General features: G+C 37.2%; 2 pseudogenes; both read right to left on the reverse strand.

The window, feature by feature from the left end:
- Nucleotides 1–3506: 3506 nt before the first annotated feature.
- On the reverse strand, nucleotides 3507–4473 carry LOC126059448 (olfactory receptor 1C1-like; annotated as a pseudogene).
- Nucleotides 4474–8069: 3596 nt separating this feature from the next.
- LOC126060024 (oligosaccharyltransferase complex subunit OSTC-like) lies at nucleotides 8070–8517 on the reverse strand (annotated as a pseudogene).
- Between the last annotated feature and the right edge of the window lie 340 nt (nucleotides 8518–8857).

Raw genomic sequence — 8857 nt, forward strand, 5'->3', positions numbered from 1 at the left:
TTCACCAGCCCTTGAGGCTACATGAATCAGGAGAAGCCTCTATCCTGAACCATGGACTTAGGACATTCCAGCCTGTACAACTGCATTTCCTTGACATAAATTTCTTTATATATATTTATATACTTTACCAACTTTGTTTCTCTAGAGAACCCAGCATAAGGCAAACCCTCAGAGGGAAATGCAGCTCACTTCCACAATAGGCTGTACTCCTTGTCATTAAGGTCAGTTTCCACCTGTTTCTAACCTTTGTCTTTTTAATGACCACAGAACACATGTCTAGCTTCTGAGTACTTTTCTGGTGTGTGTATATGTGTGTTGCAGGGGGCAGCCCACTGACAAGATTAGTATAAGAAAAGGGCATGGTTGACTTACCTTCTAATGCATGTTTGGCCCTTTATTTGATATGAGGAAATCATATTAAAAAAAATCAAACTCATTGCCATTGAATCGATTCTGACCCATAGTCGCCCATAGATGGTATAATTATTTTAGAATCTATCTAACCCTGCAGTCAGTGATTATTTTCGAATCTTAAAAATGAAATTACAAAAAAAAAAAAGTTAAATCTGCGTTTCTTCTGGGAATTTTTTTAATATATGTATGTATCATTTATTTGCCTTATCATTGTTTTACTTTGATTTTCCTAGTTTCCTGTTACTCTAACTAAACTCTTGTGTTATTTAGGACTTCCTGGCTCTATTGTCAATGTTTTTTATTACTATCCACTGTTTCCTAGATAACACCAGCTCCATTCACACAGAATTACTTTTGGACCTTGTAATCTGTAGACTTCTCTAATTATTGTTTTCTGTTTGTTTGTTTTTTTCTTCCTATAAGACAGCAAAAAATCATCCTAACTACCTCCTACTTGACCTTAAAAAGTTAAATGAAGGCTTTCATCTACCTGGAAAAAATCCTTGGGGACCATGTGCATAGTGCTCATCACCTCATGCTTTCAGTGTTATATGACCAATGTCTCTTTTACCAAAAAAAAAAAAAAGTAAGGAATAAAATTATAAAATTATTCTTTTCATTCTATGCATAATTTCTTTCTTCCCTAGGTTAGTCCAAATTTTGTACATTAATCTGTGATCCTTAATAACCTCTTCAAATCAATATAGTGATGTAACTCTAATTACTTGACCTCTTTTTTCTCTAAATAATCAGCTGAAGTGACACAACTATGAGAAACGGAAAATTCTATATTATCCTCTTCAAATGTTTCACAAACATCCTCCTATTTAATGATAAGGTTCAGCAAAAAGTGAAGCAAATAGGTGCTTGGAGGAGCTTGGATTCCATCATTCACACAAACCCAAGCAGTTTCTTGCATGTAAATCCATAGTGAGGAATTGAATTTGCCTTTGGAACAGGCGGTCATTGAGCTATACAAGCATAAAGCAAATAGTCATTGTTACTGGTTAAAGCTGTTAAGTTACAAATAACCTTACCAATGCGCTCCCTCCCTCTCTCTATAATCTTTTGTTTCTTAATTGAGTGAATCTCTGTTCTTTATTAGACATTGTAAATTAGATAAATATCTTATTGTTGTTAGTTGCTGTGGAGTTGATCCTGACTTACGGCAAAACCATGTGTATAGACCTGAACTGCTCCATAGGGATTTCAAGGCTGTGACCTTCTGGAAGCACATGATAGGTCTGTCTTCCAAGGTATCTCTGGGTACTTTCGAACTGTCAACCTTTCAGCTAGTAGTTGAGTGCTTAGCTATTTCCACGACCCAGGGACTTCTGGTAAATAAGTTAGAAGATATAAAATATTTTAACAAGTTTTGTTGCATTTTTGGAAGACACATTAATATTTTTTCTTTTTTCCTGAATTAAGTTTTGGTAGGCTTGTATGTATTTTATTTTCTTTGAGAAGGTGTGTATGTGTGTATGTTTATAGAGCATATGTCTTCCCTCAAGCCATCATTTACAAACATGCCATAGCTGAAATTTTTTAAGGTTGGAAAAGGTCAGGTAGGCATGACCTTAACTCATCCCAGGATGTGAGAATGTAAAAAGGAACCTGGGTAGGTTGAATATACAATGATGTTGAATTGGAATGTCAATACCCAACATGGAGATTATTAGATTGAATAACCTCCCCCCAATATAATAATGTTGGCATACTGTGTATGATTGTTTTGTGGACTTAGAATAAAATAAAACCCATAGTATTGGGTATGTGGTTTCCTCTTGAAAGAAGTTGATGTTTTCTACAGATAAAAGACACATACTTGACTAAAAGAAAAGAAAAATACCCTTCCATCTTAAATTAAAAAAAAATAAAAGCAAAAACAAACTTTCTCTAAACCTGAAATGCACTCAATACTCCTAGTGGAAAGAGATCAGCTGATATCTGGCCTGTGGCTACAGCTGGGAAAGAGATTCTGTGACCAACGAAGTATTACAAGGACATGGGTCAAAAGAATAACATCATGGGCTGTGTTTGTAGGGAGAGGCAGTTGGAGGAAAACACATATTCTCTAAAACAAATAAATTCTTTGAAAAATTTTTAAGAGAATAGAGTATTTAAAATGAGATGGCCTCACTACTCTGCTAAGTTGAATATCTAGTTGTGGAGTCTGTGTCTATTTAATTAAAAATCTGAACTCATAAATATTAATTTCATCACAAGTTATCTTACTACCTAGAAAAGTCATCATAGAGACTTACATCTCATCACTAGGGCATATATGTATTGAAGTCAGAGATTCTTCCTTTACTTACTGTCATGGATTGAGTTATGTCCCCCCGAATATATGTCAAATTGGTTAGCCCATGATTCCCAGTATTGTGTGGTTGTCCTCCATTTTGTGATTGTAATTTTCCTGTTTTGTAAATCCTAATCTCTGCCTGTGGTTAATAAGGCAAGAATAGATTATGTTAAAGAGGATTAGGGTGGGATTATAACACTTTACTAAGGTCACGTCTCTGAGCCAATGTAAAGGGAGTTTCCCTGGGGTGTGATCTGCACCAACTTTTATCTTACAAGAGATTAAAGGAAAGGGAAGCAAGCAGAGTGTTGGGGACCTCTGAAAGATGCACCTGGAGCAGATCACATCCTTTGGACCTGGGGTCCCTGTGCCTGAGAAGCTCTTTGACCAGGGCAAGATTGATGACAGGGACCTTCCTTTAGAGCTCACAGAGAAAGCCTTCCACTGGAGCTGATGCCCTGAATCCGGACTTCAAGCCTTCCAGACTGTAAGAGAATGAACATCCGTTTGTTAAAGCCATCCTCTTGTGGTATTTCTGTTACAGCAGCACTAAATGACTAAGACGCTTACAATCTGTGAGCTGCATGCACACCATGTAACTTCCCCTAGTCACTTTCATTATCTGAGAAACGGATCTCAAAATCTCATACCTTTAATCAAGTGTTTAAATGTTATGTCCAGATGAAATGAATAGCGCACATTCCGTCATTAAAAATGCATTTAATAACAGTTGGCTGCTCTCATTTCCCCTAGAAATACGTTTTATTTTATCACCAAATTCATTGGTTTAATTCAGCCTGGGAGTTCGTGATTTTTGATAAAAGACTCTGCCCTTATGAAATGTTTTCTGAAGTGCTCTCTTCATATCCTTATTCCTTAGACTGTAGATGAAAGGATTCAGCATCGGAGTCACCACGGTATACATGATGGCTGACAGAGTGTCTCTCTCAGGGGTATGAGAGGAGGAGGGGCTGAAGTAAACAGCACTGGCTGTGACATAGAACAACACCACCACTGACAGGTGGCAGCTACAGGTGGAAAAGGCTCTCTGCTTCTCTTGAGTACAAGTTATCTTCAGGATGGTGGAGAAGATAAATCCATAAGATATGAGGATGCAGATAAGGGGTGTGAGAGTCAATAGAATTCCCACTGTAAAAATGACCATCACATTGAAGGAAACGTCGGAGCAAGAGAGCTGTAGTAGTGGGTCGAGATCACAGAAGAAATGATGGATGACGTTGGAGGCACAGAGGGACAGACGTGCTATGAGGACAGTGTGTAGGAGGGCATGAAGATAGGTAACTACCTGGAGTCCAGCCACCAGCTGGACACAGAGGCGAAGAGTCATTAGGGTGGTATAATGTAAAGGGTGGTGTATTGCCACATACCTATCACAGGCCATCACACAGAGAAGGAGGCTGTCCATATTCACAAAAGAAATGAAGAAGAAAAGCTGAGTGAGGCAGCCTGAGAAAGAGATAGATTTTTAACCAGCCAAACTGTTCACTACCATTTGGGAGCCTATATCGGAAGTAAAACAAATGTCAACAAATGCCAAGTTGCTAAGAAAGAAATACACAAGGGGAGTGGAGGCGAGAGTCAGAGCCAATAGCCAAGATGATGAGCATGTTCCCTGACATGGTGACTAAGTACATACAGAGGAACAGTACAGACAGGAGGTGTTGCTGTTCTGCAGAGCTGGAAAGTCCCAGAAGGACAAATTCACTGATAACTGTTAGGTTTCCCCTTTCCATCTTCCTAATGAATCTAGAAGAGCAAAATATGACATTGTAGAGACCATCTCATTCTCAAGGATATGTGTGTGTGTGTGCTTGAGTGTGAGTGTGTATATAATAGAGCACATTTCAGACCCTGCTTGCTTGAAAGCTTTCCAATTGTATCTTTTATTTATGATAAGGTTGTTGTTTATTGTGTGCTGTTAATTCTGTCTTATAGCAACCCTTATGACAGAGTAGAAGTGCCCCATAAGGTTTCCTAGACTGTAATCTTTACAGGAGCAGATTGCCAGATCTTTTCTCCTGCAGAGCTGCTGGGTGAGTTCAGAACATCAACTTTATGTCAGCAGTCCAGCACTTAGCCATTGTGCCATAGAGGCTCCTATTTTTTGATATACTCTTTGGATATTCACACAGACAGGCTGGTTAGACCAATCTCAAGTACTTTCAAGAAAAAATGATTTCTTTCTCAAAATCAAAATGCACATTCTTTGAATAGGACATTTTTTTTTTATTTTGCCAATACATTGTTTTTTCCACTGTAATCATACAATTGATATTTGATTTTGTGAATTCGACTTATTTATGTTAGAAATCATAATATTTACACTGAACCGCTAGAAATATTCACTTTTATTGGATAATTTTCTTCACAATCTGAAACTTATACCCCCGGTGACAGATCTCATTATTTCCTTTTCCTTTCCTCTTGCAAGAATACATTTTTTATATTGATATTCACAAGTATTCCTGGGGTTAAATACTTGTCCTTTGGTCTCTTGCTGATCACTTGATACAGTCTCTAGCTAACCTACGATGTTCTTCAGAGCCCAGTGCTTGTGAATTGGGTTCCAGGTCCCTTCCTCATAGCAGCTCACACTTGCTATTTTCTCTAGAGGAGGTAGCAGTATTCTCTCTTACCTATCAAAACCTTTACTGGGTGTCTTGCTTTTCTGAAACCCTTTACAGGACTCTCAGGCAAAGGTGTCTAAGAAAGTGGTTGTGGGACAATGAAAGAAACTCCATGTCTTTTGTTTCATGTTGATTCTTCCCTCATTGTTGGACATAGATATACTTAAGTGGGCGGTGCAAATGGCCTAACTGAAAGGTTGACAGTTCAAGCCCACCCAGAGGCCTGGCATCTGTTTCCCTCATTATTTGACATGAATATGCTTAACCGGGTGGTGCAAATGGTTAAACGCCAGACTACTAACTGAAAGGTTGGTATTTCAAACTCACCCAGAGGCCTGGCATCTGTTTCTGAAAGTCACACCCTTCAAAATCTTATGGAGCAGTTCTACTCTGCACACATGTGGTTGCCATATGTTGAAATCAACTCCATGGCAACTAAAAATAATATATTTAACTACTAACCACCTCTTTCATATAGTAATCAGATTTTCAAATTCTCGTAGACACTATAAAATTTTACTATTTCTGATGTATGCCATCTCCTTTTTTTGTTATTACTAAATGCTGTAGTTGTCCCACTGGTATGTAAGTAGGTATAATTTTCTCAAAAGAAAGGATGGTAAACTGCACTTTACACTTTATTTTTTGTTAACCTATTGCCATTCTTAAAGTTATAAAATAACCAGATCAAAACTGTAATCTTTTGTCACTGAGCTGTGGATGAAAGTGTGAGGATGAGAAAACACTTTCCCATAGCAACTTTCTGACTATGGTGACCTCACTTTCCGGGAATGAATTCTTTTACCATTCATGATATTGTATTCCCTCCTGATTCTTTCTATCAACTCGGTCATTTACCAGCAGTCAGTGGACTTTTACCCATTTGTTGAAGACATTGCCACTTGGTTCAGAGATTTCTTCTTTATCCCCACTTCTACCAACAATTTATACACACACAAAAAAACACAAAGCTGATACAAAATCAATGCCTCTCAGAGCATTCCTTGACCTGTACGTAGGTTTCATTTCAGAAACATACTCCAAAGTCATGAGTGTATTATTTATTTTTATAGCATACAATTTTTAATCATTTATAATTTCCTCATCTCCCAAAACTTTAATGTTAACATCTCTCTTATACATCTTGCTCTGACTCTCTCATTTCCCTTTGCTTATCTTCAAGTTTTTCAGAAACTCCACTCACATTACTCAAAATCTATCATGTTGGCTGCTTCATTTCTTTTCTAATTCTGTCAATTTCCATTCCTCCTTATAATCTCCCATTCCTTCTTTTTCCTCCAAAGTCTTACTCTGCAGCAATCCCATGTTGACTTTGTTTTCTCAATACTAAGATACCTGAGCCAGGCTGGTGACCAAACTACAGTTCATCTGGTTCTACTACATTTTGAATTCCACCTTCTTTCCAACCTAATTAACCCTATGGAATTCATCGTCTTCTGTTACCTGTATAATTTATTTAACTTCCTCGCATCCCTTTTGCCCAACCTCAGGTATATCAGGATGATGTCTGTACTGAGAAGAGACATTACGTATACCATATATATGTCCCTAAAGATAAAAGGCATCCTTTTAAAGATGACTTCCCTCAGCTGCAGACACAATCAGTTATACCTTCTTCTTCTTCCCCTAATTACTCAGCAATATCCCTTTCATAGCAAGCTATAAAATGTAGCTTACTTTCTTTTGCCTGCTTCTTTGTTGCCAATGATATCTTGAGAACAGAATTTTGATTTATTATTTTGAATCCTTTGTATATGATGTAAAAATTGCGCATAGTTGGTCCAAGTAATCCTTATGGAAACAATAAATCAATGAAGAATTCTGGTGAAATTATTTGTGTTAATCTCTCATTTTCTGCAATAAATGCATGATTTTTTGAAGAGGTTTTCTATAATACATTCCTATTTATAGCACATTATGTTATTCCCAGAATTTTATTCACCAGGATTATTTTGTTTTTCCGTCTGCTCTTAAAATATTTAACAATTTCACTATTAAAAACAGATTTGGTGCTACAATTCAAAGAATTACCCTTTAGTCATCTATTAGCTAAAATTAAAAAGTGTATATATATATATATGTGAATACATACCTTCTTATTTGAGAGTTTTGAAACCTACTATTCCCCTTCCCCCTGAATATTCACTCACAAGAACATATTCGGCTTACGCATTGATTTAAGCGCTAAGTCGAAAGTGAGAAAGAGGGGAACAATGAGATACAGATAAATGTTTTCCTTCCCTCAGAGAATGATAGTGCATCACAATGGGAGTTTTTACTTTTTTTTTAATAATATAAAAATATAGGCCTCAAGCAAAGACATGTTTTCCTCCCTTGAGCTTAGCATCCTGGAGGGCAAAAAGAGTTCTTGGCACATCTCCTAAAGATTTTTGTCTTGTTCGTGAATTTGTTTCTTCCTTATTTTGAAGAGAAAGCTCAAAAATGGTAAAACATTGCATACAAGAAAAAAATGTGAAAACCCATAAAGATTCTAATTTTTTTTTTCTTTTAAAGGGTAATATTGTTTGGGAGTATGAATGATTGGAAAAGATGGAAAACTGAAACTGAAAGATGAAAAGCCTATCAGTTCCATCTCCATAACGATCACTGTTAGTGTTCTCTATGAAAAGAAAAATATTAACTGCCTCTATATCGAGGACCATAGTATTTATGTACACAATCTAACCCATCAGATAGCTCAGCAGCTTCATTCTCATGAATACCCTACCCCCCCAAAAATTCAATAGGACACAGACAAATTCAGTGAACAGAAGAAATCTATTGAGTTTTGGAATATTTGGTGAGTTGGATAGGTCCAGGATTATGAAACCTAACCCCCCCCCCATGTTAACAGGAAGCTGGATGAGAGTCCTTCCATAATATATTGCCCATTTACTCTGTAGGTCAAGAAAGCTACTGGCCTCTGATGCCATGTTCATCAGTCATAGCGCCAACACATGGAGGTTCCACAATAACGTTATAAAGTATTCCTCCACTGATGAGGAAGTAAGACACCACCACCAGATCGTACACCATCATGGCCAACTGCATGTGCCCCCAGGTCAGCTTCTTCAGTTTCAGGCTGGGGCATTCCAGCACTAAGAACAGGACTCAGTACAAAGTCACCATTTTGGTAGTAGCAAGCACAGCACTTCTAAGAAATATTTTATTGTGTTTTCTGTGAAAGTTTACACAGAAATTTAGGTTTCAGTTTAACAATTTCTACACAAATCATTCAGTGACATAGGTTACATTTTTCACAATGTGTCAACATTCCCATTATTTCTGTTTTGTTTTGTTTCCAGTAATCTAGTTTTCCTGTCCCCTTACCTTCTCGTCCAATTTAGAGTAGCTGTTGACCATTTGGCTTCTTATGGATTTTTTTTAAGAAGCTTAGTACTCATAGGCAATATTCTTTATTTTATGACCCAATCAGTTATTTAGGTAAATCGCCATGGCATTTTGACTT

The sequence above is a fragment of the Elephas maximus genome, chromosome 16, assembly GCF_024166365.1.
Source record: "Elephas maximus indicus isolate mEleMax1 chromosome 16, mEleMax1 primary haplotype, whole genome shotgun sequence".
NCBI classification, from domain to species: Eukaryota; Metazoa; Chordata; class Mammalia; order Proboscidea; family Elephantidae; genus Elephas; species Elephas maximus.